We start from the raw sequence: 14,267 nt of genomic DNA, 5'->3' as shown, positions 1-14,267 counted from the left end.
AATAGACTATTTCCTAGAAAAATTTTAGGTTCACAGGAAAATTAAGCAAAAAGTACAGAGAATTCTCATTTACCACTGTTCTCCACCATGCACACAGCCTCTCCCACTCTCAATACATTTGAGAATGGTACATTTGTTACAATTGATAAACTTGCATTGATACATCATCATTGCCCCAAATCCATAGTTTACACAAGTGTTCTCTTTTTGTTGTCCATATATCTACCACTCTAGTATCATACAGAATAATTTCAATGCCCTAAAAGTCCTCTGTGCTCTGCCTATTCATTCCTCTCTCCCCACAAGTTCCTGGAAACTACTGATCTTTTTACTGTCTCATAGTTTTATCTTTTCCAAAATGCTATGTAGTTGGAATCATACAGTGTGTAACCGTTTCAGCTTACATCCTTTCACTTTGTAATATGCCTTTGAATTTACTTCATGTCTTTTCATAGCTTGGTAGCTCATTTCTTTTTAGTGCTGAATAATATTCCATTGTCTAGATGTACCACAGTTTATTTATCCATCCAACTACTGAAGGACATTAAGTTGCTTCCAAGTTTTGGCAATTGTGAATGAAACTGCTGTAAACATCTGTGTACAATTTTTGTGTGGACATAAGTTTTCAACTCATTTGGGTAAATGCCAAGGACTGTAATTTCTGAAACATATGGTAAGAGTATATTTTGTTTTATAAAAAAACTGCCAAACTTTCTTTCAAAGTGGTTGTGCTATTTTGCATTCTGACCAACAATGAGAGATCTTTTCTCCTCCACATCCTTGCCAGTATTTCGTGGAGTCAGTGTTTTGGATTTTAGCCATTCTAATAAGTGTGTAGTGGTAACTCATCTTTGTTAATTTACAATTCTCTAATGCCATATGATGTTGAGCACATTTTCATATGTTTACTTGCTATCTGTATATATTCTTTGGTGAGGTATATGTTCAGATCTTTTGCCCACTTATTTATCGGGTGGCTTATTTACTTATTGTTGAGTTTTAAGACTTTTTTTTTGGATACAAGTTCTTTATCAGATGTGAGTTCACAATTATTTTCTCCCAATTTGTGGCTTGTCTTTTCACTCTCTTAAGATCTATGTACTTTTTATTTTCTTTGAGACGTTCTATTTGAGTCATTGAATAACTAAACATGTGTGCTTTAATAACCAAATGTTGAAGCTTTTTCTGATTTCTTTATGTTACTGATTTCTAGTTTGATTCTATTATGACCAGAAAATTATGATTTCAATTTTTTAAATATTATGATTTCAATTTTTTTAAATTTGTTGAGGTTTGTTCTATCACTTGAAATTTTCTATACATTTGTAACAATTCTATGGGCACTTGAAAAAATTTTGTATTATGCTGTTCTTGGGTGAAGTGTTATATTCATTTAGATCCTGTTAGTTGAATTAGTTGTTCAGATTTAATAAATCTTTGCTAATTTTCTGTCTCTTAATTCTGTCAGTTGCTCAGAGAGGAATGTTGAAATCTCCTACTATAATTCTGCATTTGTCTATCTCTTTTTAACTCTATCATTTTTTGCCTCATGTATTTTGAGGCTATGCTATTTGGATATGCTCTTTATTTTCGATCACTACATATATGACTTATAAGTCTACTAATATGAACATTTTACCACTTTGAGTGAAGTATGAAAACTTTACTTCAATTGACTTCCTCTTGATCTCTTGTTGGATGTTTGTGGAGGAGCTAAACTTTCAAGATTTAGTGGCTTCCCTGGCAACACTCCGCACAGCCTGGTATGAATGGGGCTCCCCGGCCCCTCTCTCCCACAACCCTAGCAGACAGTCTACTAGGGCAGCATGAGTATTGGTAGGAACATAGAATTTACTTCGAAGAGACCTGGGTTTAGCCCTCAGCTGTGTCACTTTCCATTTTTGTTAACTTAAGGAAGTAACAACCTCTCTGAGCCTCATTTTTTTCTCACAGGTTTGTCATAAGGGCTACATGGGTTGACATTTTACTAATTTGTGTGCAACTGCCTAGCCCAGTGCCTTGACAACTGCCCTCTGCCGCATACCCTACACTTCCATTCTGGACATAAGCCTCAGTTACCATGTTCCATTATTCAGCTCCAACCTGGGCTAGACTCCCAGTCCGCCTACTTTCTCAACTTGGTCTTAGTCTTCCAAAAAGCACTCCTTTAAAAAAAACCCCTTGCTTACACAATCAATGCTTTCTGGAACTGTTGTGTTCAACAAAATGCTGTAATTTGAATCCTTTCATTTCCCCTTTGGAAAAATATCTATTCAGGTCTTCTGCCCACTTTTTAATTGAGTTGTTTATTTTCTGATGTTGAGTTCTATGAGCTGTTTATATATTTTAGACATTAACTCCTTATCAGTCATGTCATTTGCAAATATTGTCTCCCATTCAGCAGGTTATATTTTTATTTTGTTGATAGTTACCTTTGTTGTGCAAAAGCTTTTAAGATTAATTAGGTCCCATTTGTTTATTTTTGCTTTTATTTCCTTTATTTTAGAAGACATATCCAAAAAATATTGCTACCATTTATGTCAAAGGGTGTTCTGGATGTGGACGCTAGGGCGCCGAGCGGCTGCCAGCCTCTTGCCCTGCTCGGCCCCACAGGGTTCTGCCCAGGCCCACGCCAGGGCCCTGCGGCCAATGAAGGACCCTCAGCTCTATGGCTGCCGGGGCCTGCGCACCGGGACCGCTGCGGCCGGCACACCCAGTCAGCCCAGTCTGAGCCTCTGCTGCCTCAACCAGATCCTAAATGTCAAAAAGCAGTGTGTCTGTTGGATGAATTTGAGGACAACGGGAACTTTGGGTGACGCTGGCCCTCTGGACGATACCACCTATGAAAGACTGGCCAAGGAGACGCTGGACTCCTTAGCAGGGTTTTTTGAAGACCTTGCAGACAAACCTTACACATTTGAAGACTATGATGTCTCCTTTGGGAGTGGTGTTTTAACAATTAAACTGGGTGGAGATCTAGGAACGTACGTGATCAACAAACAGACCCCAAACAAGAAAATCTGGTTATCTTCACCATCCAGTGGCCCCAAGTGTTACGACTGGATTGGGAGAAACTGGATGTACTCCCACGATGGTGTGTCCCTCCACGAGCTGCTGGCCACAGAGCTGACTCAAGCCTTAAAAACCAAATTGGACTTATCTTCTCTGGCCTACTCTGGAAAAGGCACTTGCTGCCCAGCCTAATGCTAAAGACATTGAAAGCTCTAAAGCCAAGATCCCGGTTTCATTCTGCAGCTGAATGGCTAGTTTTTTCCATTCCTGCTTTTGAGGACAGTTGCATTATGTGTAACGGCTCTGTGAAAAGACCGTGTCAACTTCCGCCCTGCCCCTAAGTTCAGATTTTTAATTTCCACTGGTTTCTTTGGATTTATTGTCTGATTTCCTCCCTCAAGTGATAGCCCTTATATTCCATAATGTCTGTATGCCCATACCTTTAATATATAACCTCACAACAAAGAAAAAGAAGAAGGACAAATTCCAGGAGGAGAAATGAATTGGCTTCACCATTCATTCTCTGAAAGACTTACTACAATAACTGCATGAAGAGTGGCTGGCCAACCTTGCCATCCTGTCTCAAAATGAGACTCATTAAAGGGAAGCCTAAAACATTCCTACTCCTCTTGAAAGTGTAAACACTTCTAAGCCCTTTAGTATTGAAATATCAGTAGCAACTCGGGAATTCTCAAACCGAATACCATTTTCTCTCTGTGCTTTGTGACTGTCAGGGTGTGGCTCGCATGGGGTGACACAGGGAGATGTGGTGCCGTGTCTTCCATATGTTTATATATATGTACACACACATTTACATGTGTGTATACATATATATTTTTTAAATTTAAGAGTCAGTATAAAATAAGCTATCACAACACTGGTCTGAGGATGCAAAAAATCTCCCAAAAGCCATCTCTGTAAGCTCATGGATATAGTATAATAAATGAGGTCATGGAGCTGAGGAGGTGCTTGGTAAATTGTGAAAGGCCACATAAATGAAAAGATGTTGGTGTTAATGAAAGGAACCCCAGTCTTACACTTGGCCCAGCCCAAAAGTAGTTGTCTGTCTCTGGGCAAGTTTCTTGAACTCCCAGGACCTCTGTTTTCCCGTGTTAACAGAGAGGGTTAAACTGGATAGAATATAGTCGATCCCCAATTTAGACATTTAATGGTCCTGTCAGGCAACTTAACAGGCCAGCTTTAATTCCTTCTAGTAGAGGAGATGACAGTGAACTTTAAGCTATAGAGTAAGTATATGGTTTTGGGTTTTGTTCTACTTGAATTTCAGTTGAATTCATGTTCAAATGATCATCTTTTATTGTGCCATTACTGTGCTAAGCCTGGGCTGTAGGCTGAATGTTAAGGTGTTGATCCTAACCCCCAATCACAACCCTCATAAATGAGATTAGTGCCCTTATAAGAGAGACCACAGAGAGCTCCTTCATCCCTTTCACCATGTGAGGACACAGAGAGAAGACAGCTGTCTATGAAGAAAGAAGCAAGCCTTCACCAGACACCCAGTCTGCTGGGGCCTTGATCTTGGACTTCCCAGCCTCCAGAACTATGAGAAATAAATTTCTGTTTATAAGCCAAGAAAAAAAAAAAAAGGTGTTCTGCCTCTGTTTTCCTCTAGTAGTTTAATGATTTCCAGTCTTACATGTAGGTCTTTAATCTATTTTGAGTTTATTTTTGTATATGGTGTTAGAGAATGTTCTTATTTCATTATTTTACATGTAACCCTCTAGTTTTCCCAGCACCACTTATTGAAGAGACTGTCTTTTCTCCATTGTACATTCTTGCCTCCTTTGTCATAGATTAATTGGCCATAAATATATGGGTATATTTCTGTGCTCTCTATTCTGTTTCACTGGTCTATGTGTCTGTTTTTATGCCAGTACCATACTGTTTTCAATACTGTAGCTTTGTAATATAGTCTGAAGTCAGGCAGTGATATTCCTCCCGCTCTGTTCTTTTTTCTCAAGATTTTTATGGCTGTTCAGGGTCTTTTGTGTTTCCACACATATTTTAAAATTATTTGTTCTAGTTCTATGAAAAATACCCTTGGTGTTTTGATAGGGATTTTATGGAATCTGTAGTTTGTCTTGGGTGCTATGGTCATTTTAAAAATATTACTTCCTCTTATCCATGAACATGGTATATATTTCCATCTGTTTGTATTGTCTCCAATTTCTTTCATCCATGTCTTATAGTTTTCCGAGTACAGTTATTTTACCTACTTATGTAGGCTTATTCCTAGGCATTTTATTCTTTTTGATGTAATGGTAAATGGGGTTGTTTCCTTAATTTCTCTTTCCAATAGTTTGTTGTTAGTGTATAGAAATGAAACATATTTCTGTATATTAATTTTGCATCCTGCAACTTTACTAAACTCACTGATGAGCTCTAATAGTTTTCTGGTGACATCTTTAGGATTTTCTGTGTACAGTATCATGTCATCTACAGACAGTGACTATTTTACTTCTTCCTTCCCAATTTGGATTCCTTGTATTTCTTTTTTCTTGTCTGATTGCTAGGGGTAGGATTTTCAATAACATGTTGAATAACAGTGGCAAGAGTGGGCATCCTTGTCTTGTTCCTGATCTTAGAGGAAATGCTTTCAGCTTTTCACCATCGAGTAAGATGTTAGTTGTGGGTTTGTCACATATTGCCTTTATTATGTTGAGATATGTTCATTCTATGCCCTATTGCTTGAGAGTTTTTATCATAAATGGATGTTGAATTTTGCCATCAGCTTTTTCTATGTCTGTTGAGATGATCATATGGTTTTTATACTTGAATTTGTTTATGTAGTGCATCACATTGATTGATTTGCAGATACTGAAAAATCTTTGCATCCCTGGGATAAATCCCGCTTCATCATGGTGTATAATCCTTTTAATGTACTGTGATTCAGTTTGCTAATATTTTTTTTGAAGATTTCTGCATCTATATTCATCAGTGATATTGGCCTATAATTTTCCTTTTTATTGTGATATGCTTGTCCGGTTTTGATATCTAGCCAGGGTGATTCTGGCCTTGTAGAATGAGTTTAGAAGCATTCTGTCCTCTACAACGTTTTCAAATAGTTTGAAAAGAATAGGTGTTAACTCTTTAAATGCTTGGTAGAATTCACCTGTAAAGCCTGTTCCTAGACTTTTGTTTCTTGGGATTTTTTATTACTAATACAATTGAATTACTAGTAATTGACCTGCTCATATTTTCTATTTCTTCTTGGTTCAGCCTTGGGAGATCGTAAATTTCTAAGAATTTGTCTTTTTTTTTTCTAGGTTGTTCATTTTGCTGGCATACAGTTGTTCATAGTTGTCTCTTATGATCCTTTATATCTCTGTGGTGTCAACTGTAACTTCTTTTTCATTTCTGATTTAATTGGTTTGAGCCCTCTCTTTTTTTTTTTTTTTGATGAGTCTAGCAAAAAGTGTATCAGTTTTGTTTACCTTTTCAAAGTACAAGCTCCTAGTTCATTGACCTTTTCCAATATTTTCTCTTTATTTCACTCATTCCTGCTCTGATATTTATGATTTCTTTCCTTCCACTAACATTGTGTTTTGTTTGTTCTTTTTCTAGTTCATGTAAGGTTAGGTTGTTTCTTTGACATTTTTCTTGTTTCCTGAGGTAAGCTTGAATCACTATAAACTTCCTTCTTAGAACTGCTTTTGTTGCATTCCATAGATTTTGGATCATTGTATTTTTGTTTACATTTGTCTCCAGGTATTTCCTTAAATGAATATTTTATTTTATTTTTAATTAATTTTTAATGGAGTATAGTTACTTCACAATGTTGTGCTAACTTCCACTGCACAACAAAATGAATCAGCCATACATATACACACAACCTCTTCTTTTTGGATTTCCTTCCAATTTGGGTCACCAAAATGCATTAACTAGGGTCCCCTGTGCTATACAGTATGTTCTCATTAGTTGTCTATTTTATACATAGTATCAACAGTGTATATGTGCCAATCCCAATCCCCCAATTCCTCCCACACCCCCCCTTTCCCCCTTGGTATCCATACATTTGTTCTCTATGTCTGTGTCTCTAATTCTGCTTTGCAAATAAGATCATCTGAACCATTTTTCTAGATTCCACATATATGCGTTAATATACAATATTTGTTTTTCTCTTCCGGACTCACTTCACTCTGTATGACACTCTCTAGGTCCATCCAAGTCTCTACAAATGACCCAATTTCGTTCCTTTTAATGGCTGAGTAATAGTCCATTGTATATATGTACCACATCTTCTTTATCCATTCATCTGTTGATGGACATTTAGGTTGCCTCCACATCCTGGTTATTGTAAATAGTGTAGCAATGAATATTGGGGAACATGTGTCTTTTTGAATTATGGGTTTCTCAGGATATATGTCCAGTAGTGGGATTGCTGTGTCATAGGGTAGTTCTATTTTTAGTTTCTGAAGGAACATCCATACTGTTTTCCATAGTGGCTATACCAATTTACATTCCCACCAACAGTGCAGAGGGTTCCCTTTTTTCCACATCCTCTCCAGCAGTTATTGTCTGTAGATTTTGTGATCATAGCCATTCTGACTGGTGTGAGGTGATATCTCACTGTAGTTTTCATTTGCATTTCTCTAATAATTACTGATGCAGAGAATCTTTTCATGTGTTTGTTGGCAATCTATATGTCTTCTCTGGAAAAAGGTGTATTTAGGTCGGGTTGTTTTTTTGTTTTTGTTTTTGTTTTATATTGATCTGCATGAGCTGCTTGTATATTTTAAACATTAATCCTTTGTCAGTTACTTCATTTGCAAATATTTTCCCCCATTCTGAAGGTTGTCCTTTTGTCTTGTCTATCATTTCCTTTGCTGTGTGAAAGCTTTTAAGTTTCATTAGGTCCCATTTGTTTATTTTTGTTTTTATTTTCATTACTCTAGGAGGTGGGTCAAAAAAATCTTGCTGTGATTTATGTCAAAGAGTGTTCTGCCTATGTTTTCGTCTAAGAGCTTTATAGTGTCTGGCCTTACATTTAGGTCTTTAATCCATTTTGAGTATATTTTTGTGTCTGGTGTTAGGGGGTGTTCTAATTTCATTCTTTTACATGTGGCTGTCTAGTTTTCCCAGCACCATTTATTGAAGAGGCTGTCTTTCCTCCATTGTATATTTTTCCTCCTTTGTCATAGATTAGGTTACCATAGGTGTGTGGGTTTATCTCTGGGCTTTCTATCCTGTGCCATTGATGTACATTTCTGGTTTGGTGTCAGTACCATACTGTCTTAATTGCTGTAGGTTTGTAGTATAGTCTGAAGTCAGGGAGCCAGATTTCTCCAGTTCCATTTTTCTTTCTCAAGATAGCATTGGCTATTCGGGGTCTTTTGTGTTTCCATACAAATTGTAAAATTTTTTCTTCTAATTCTGTGAAAAATCTCATCAGTAATTTGATAGAGATTGCATTGAATCTGTAGATAGCTTTGAGTAGTATAGTCATTTTCACAATATTGATTCTTCCAATCCAAGAACATGGTATATCTCTCCATCTGTTTGTGTCATCTTTGATTTCTTTCATCAGTATCTTACAGTTTTCTCTGTACAGGATTTTTGCCTCAGGTAGTTTTATTCCTTGGTATTTTATTCTATTTGCTGCAATGGTAAATGGGAATGTTTCCTTAATTTCTCTTTCTGATCTTTCATTATTAGTGTATAGGAATGCAAGAGATTTCTGTGTTAATTTTGTATACTGCAACTTTACTAAATACATTGATTAGCTTTTGTAGATTTCTGGTGGCATCTTTAGGATTTTCTATGTATAGTATCATGTCATCTGCAAATAGTGACAATTTTTTTAAATTATTTATTTATTTATTTATTTATTTATTTATTTGTTGTGTTGGGTCTTCGTTTCTGTGTGAGGGCTTTCCCTAGTTGCGGCAAGTGGGGGCCACTCTTCATCGCGGTGCATGGGCCTCTCACTATTGCAGCCTCTCTTGTTGTGGAGCACAGGCTCCAGACGCACAGGCTCAGTAGTTGTGGCTCACGGGCCCAGTTGCTCTGCGGCATATGAGATCTTCCCAGACCGGGGCTCGAACCTGTGTCCCCTGCATTGGCAGGCAGATTCTCAACCACTGTGCCACCAGGGAAGCCCAATAGTGACAATTTTACTTCTTTTCCAATTTGGTTTCCTTTTATTTGTTTTTATTCTCTGATTGCCGTGGCTAGGACTTCCAAAACTATGTTGAATAATAGTAGTGAGAGTGGACACACTTGTCTTGTTCCTGATCTTAGAGGAAATGTTTTCAGATTTTCACCATTGAGAATGATGTTTGCTGTGTGTTTGTCATATATGGACATTATTATGTTGAGTTAGATTCCCTCTATGCCCACTTTCTGGAGAGATTTTATCATGAATCGGTGTTAAATTTTGTCAAAAGCTTTTTCTGCACCTATTGAGATGGTCATATAATTTTTATTCTTCAGTTTGCTAATGTGGTTTATCACATTGATTGATTTGCCTATATTGAAGAATCCTTACGTCCCTGGGGTAAATCCCACTTGATCATGGTGTATGATGCTTTTAACGTGCTTTTGGATTCGGTTTGCTCTTCTCTAAATGTTCGTTAGAATTCACCTGTGAAGCCATCTGGTCCTGGACTTTTGTTTTTGGACTATTTTTAATCACAGTTTCAATTTCATTACTTGTGATTAGTCTGTTCATATTTTCTATTTCTTCCTGGTTCAGTCTTGGAAGGTTGTACTTTTGTAAGAATTTGTCTATTTCTTCCAGGTTGTCCATTTTATTGGCATATAGTTACTTGTAGTATTGTCTTATCATCTTTTGTATTTCTGAGGTGTCAGTTGTAACTTCTCCTTTTTCATGTGTAATTTTATTTATTTGAGTCCTCTTCCTTTTTTTTTTTTTTGATGAGTCTCGTTAAAGTTTTATCAATTATGTTCATCTTCTCAAAGTATCAACTTTTATTTTTACTACTCTTTGCCATTGTTTTCTTATTTATTTATTTATTTTTGTCTGTGTTGTGTCTTTGTTACTGCACGCAGGCTTTCTCTAGTTGCATTGACTGGGGGATAATCTTCATGGTGGTGTGTGGGCTTCTCATTGTGGTGACTTCTCTTGTTGTGGAACATGAGCTCTAGGCGTGTGGGCTTCAGTAGTTGTGGCACACAGGCTCGGTAGTTGTGGTTCGTGGGCTCTAGAGTGCAGGCTGAGTAGTTGTGCAAAACAGGCTTAGTTGCTCTGTGGTATGTGGGATCTTCCTGGACCAGGGATAAAACTCGTGTCCCCTGCAATGGCAGATGGATTCTTAACCATTATGCCACCAGGGAAGTCCCATTGTTGTTGTTTTCTTCATTTCTATTTCATTTATTTCTCCTCTGATCCTTATGATTTCTTCTACTAACTTTGTTTTTTTGTTGTTGTTGTTGTTGTTGTTTTTGTTCTTCTTTCTATACTTGCTTTAGGTGTAAGCTTAGGTTGTTTATTTGAGATTTTTCTGATTTTTTGAGGTAGGATTTTACTGCTAAAAAACTTCCTTCTTAAAATTGTTTTTGCTGCACCCCATATGTTTTGGGTCATTGTGTTTTCATTGTCACTCATTTTTATGTAGTTTTTCATTTCCTCTTTCATTTCTTTACTGATTTTTTGGTTATTTAGTAGCATATTGTTTAGCGTCCAGGTGTTTGTGATTTTTACAGTTTTATTTTCCTGTAATTGATTTGTAATATCATAACATTGTGGTCAGAAAAGATGCTTGATATCATTTTGATTTTCTTAAATTTACCGAAGATTGATTTGTGACCCAAGATGTGATCTATCCTGGAAAATGTTCTTTAGCACTTGAGAAGAAAGTGTTTTCTGCTACTTTCGGGTAGAATGTCATATAAATATCAATTAAATCTATTTGGTCTATTGTGTCATTTAACGTTTGTGTTTCTGTATTTATTTTCTGTCTGGATGATCTGTCCATTCGTGTAAGCTGAGTGTTAAAATCCCCCACTATTATTGTGTTACTGTCGATTTCCCCGTTTATGGCTGTTAGCATTTGCCTTATATATTGAGGTGCTCCTATGTTGGGTGCATAAATATTTACAATTGTTATATCTTCTTGGATCAATCCCTTGATCATTATGTAGTGTCCTTCTTTGTCTCTTATAATAGTCTTTATTTTAAAGTCTATTTTGTCTGATATGAGAATTGCTACTACAGCTTTCTTTTGATTTCCATTTGCATGGAATATCTTTTTCCATCCCCTCACTTTTAGTCTGTATGTATCCCTAGGTCTGAAGTGGGTCTCTTGTAGACAGCATATATATGGGTCTTGTTTTTGTATCCATTCAGCCAGTCTGTGTCTTTTGGTGGGAGCATTTAATCCATTTACATTTAAGGTAATTATCGAAATATATGTTCCTATTCCCATTTTCTTAATTGTTTTGGGTTTGTTATTGTAGGTGTTTTCCTTCTCTTGTGTTTCTTACCTAGAGAAGTTCCTTAAGCATTTTTTGTAAAGCTGGTTTAGTGGTGCTGAACTCTGTCAGCTTTTGCTTGTCTGTAAAGGCTTTAATTTCTCCATCAAATCTGAATGAGATCCTTGCTGAGTAGAGTAATCTTGGTTGTAGAATTTTCTCCTTCATCACTTTAAATATGTCCTGCCACTCTCTTCTGGCTTGCAGAGTTTCTGCTGAAAGATCAGCTGTTAACCTTATGGAGATTCCCTTGTGTGTTATTTGTTGTTTTTCCCTTGCTTCTTTTAACACGTTTTCTTTGTATTTAATTTCTGATAGTTTGATTAATATGTGTCTTGGCGTGTTTCTCCTTGGATTTATCCTGTATGGGACTCTCTGTGCTTCCTCAACTTAATTAACTATTTCCTTTCCCATATTAGGGAAGTTTTCAACTATAATCTCTTCAAATATTTTCTCAGTCCCTTTCTTTTTCTCTTCTTCTTCTGGGACCCCTATCATTCGAATGTTGGTGCATTTAATGTTGTCCCAGAGGTCTCTGAGACTGTCCTCAGTTCTTTTCATTCTTTTTTCTTTATTCTGCTCTGTAGTATTTATTTCCACTATTTTATCTTCCAGGTCACTTATCCGTTCTTCTGCCTCAGTTATTCTGCTATTGATCCCTTCTAGAGTATTTTTAATTTCATTTATTGTGTTGTTCATCATTGCTTGTTTCCTCTTTAGTTCTTCTAGGCCCTAGTTAAATGTTTGTTGCATTTTCTCTCTTCTATTTCCATGATTTTGTATCATCTTTACTATCATTATTCTGAATTCTTTTTCAGGTAGATTGACTATTTCCTCTTCATTTGTTAGGTCTGGTGGGTTTTTACCTTGCTCCTTCATCTGCTGTGTGTTTTTCTGTCTTCTCATTTTGCTTATCTTACTGTGTTTGGGGTCTCCTTTTTCCAGGCTGCAGGTTCGCAGTTCCCGTTGTTTTCAGTGTCTGTCCCCAGTGTCTAAGGTTGGTTCAGTGGGTTGTGTAGGCTTCCTGGTGGAGGGGACTAGTGCCTGTGTTCTGGTGGATGAGGCTGGATCTTGTCTTTCTGGTGGGCAAGTCCACGTCTGGCGGTGTGTTTTGGGGTGTCTGTGGCCTTATTATGATTTTAGGCAGCTTCTCTGCTAATGGATGTGGCTGTGCTCCTGTCTTGCTAGTTGTTTGGCATAGGGTGTCCAGCACTGTAGCTTGCTGGTCGTTGAGTGAAGCTGGGTCTTGGTGTTGAGATGGAGATCTCTGGGAGATTTTCGCTGTTTGATATTACGTGGAGTTGGGAGGTCTCTTGTGGACCAGTGTCCTGAAGTTGGCTCTCCACCTCAGAGGCACCGCACTGACTCCTGGCTGGAGCACCAAGAGCCTTTCATCCACACGGCCACTCACAAAAAGTGGAAAAGGGGGGAAAATAATATATCTTGCTCCCAAAGTCCACCTCCTCAATTTGGGATGATTTGTTGTCTATTCAGGTATTCCACAGATGCAGGTATATCAAGTTGATTGTGGAGATTTAATCTGCTGCTCCTGAGGCTGCTGGGAGGGATTTCCCTTTCTCTTCTTTGTTCGAACAGCTCCCAGTGTTCAGCTTTGGATTTGGCCCCGCCTCTGCGTGTAGGTCGCCTAAGGGCGTCTGTTCTTCACTCAGACAGGATGGGTTAAAGGAGCAGCTGATTCGGGTTCTCTGGCTCACTCAAGCCGGGGGGAGGGAGGGGTATGGATGTTGGGCGAGCCTGCGGCCGCAGAGTCCAGCGTGATGTTGCACCAGCCTGAGGTGTGCTGTGCATTCTCCTGGGGAAGTTGTCCCAGGATAATGGGACCCTGGCAGTGGCAGGTTGCACAGGCTCCTTGGAGGGGAGGTGTGGATAGTGACCTGTGCTTGCACACAGGCTTCTTGGTGGCAGCAGCAGCAGCCTTAGCGTCTCATGCCTGTCTCTGGGGTCCGCGCTGAAAGCCATGGCTCGCGCCCGTCTCTGGAGCTCCTTTAAGCAGTGCTCTTAATCCCCTCTCCTCGTGCACCAGGAAACAAAGAGGAAAGAAAAAGTCTCTTGCCTCTTCGGCAGCTCCAGACTTCTTCCCGGACTCCCTCCCGGCTAGCCGTGGTGCACTAACCCCTTCAGGCTGTTTTCACGCCACCAACCCCAGTCCTCTCCCTGGGATCCGACCAAAGCCCAAGCCTCAGCTCCCAGCCCCCGCCCGCCCCAGCGGGTGAGCAGACAAGTCTCTCGGGCTGGTGAGTGCTGGTCGGCACCGATCCTCTGTGCGGGAATCTCTCCACTTTGCCTTCTGCACCTCTGTTGCTGCACTCTCCTCCACGGCTCCAAAGCTTCCCCCCGCCACCACCTGCAGTCTCCGTCCATGAAGGGGCTTCCTAGTGTGTGGAAACCTTTCCTCCTTCACAACTCCCTCCCACTGGTGCAGGTCCCGTCCCTATTCTTTTGTCTCTGTTTTTTTCTTTTTTCTTTTGCCCTACCCAGGTATGTGAGGAATTTCTTGCCTTTTGGGAGGTCTGAGTTCTTCTGCCAGCGTTCAGTGGGTGTTCTATAGGAGCAGTTCCATGTGTAGATGTATTTCTGATGTATCTGTGGGGAGGAAGGTGATCTCGGCCTCTTACTCTTCCGCCATCTTCTCTGACCGGGCTTGCACCTTGGATGGGCGCTGTCTGTGTGCACTCTCTGCGCCCTTGCTCTCGCCCAGCCCCACCCCACCCCTTACCCACCTCCGCTCCCTGCAAACCTGGCCGAGGGCAGGAGTAAATGCTGAGCGCTTTTGCCCGAGC

At 39.1% G+C, this 14,267-nt stretch overlaps 1 pseudogene across 1 annotated transcript in view; it reads left to right on the top strand.

Annotated features, from left to right (window-relative positions):
- The window catches only part of LOC309620388 (frataxin, mitochondrial pseudogene), a 58,588-nt pseudogene continuing 44,321 nt past the window's right edge, over window positions 1–14,267 (top strand). Inside the window, exon 1 of the transcript XR_014249884.1 lies at window positions 1–5,925. The product of XR_014249884.1 is annotated as a frataxin, mitochondrial pseudogene (transcript). The remainder of the gene's footprint in view (window positions 5,926–14,267) is intronic.

Source organism: Balaenoptera borealis, assembly GCF_965194805.1.
Source record: "Balaenoptera borealis genome assembly, chromosome: X".
NCBI classification, from domain to species: domain Eukaryota; kingdom Metazoa; phylum Chordata; class Mammalia; order Artiodactyla; family Balaenopteridae; genus Balaenoptera; species Balaenoptera borealis.
Note: the sequence above shows the minus strand (reverse complement) of the source record. Positions and strands in the feature narration are given on the sequence as shown.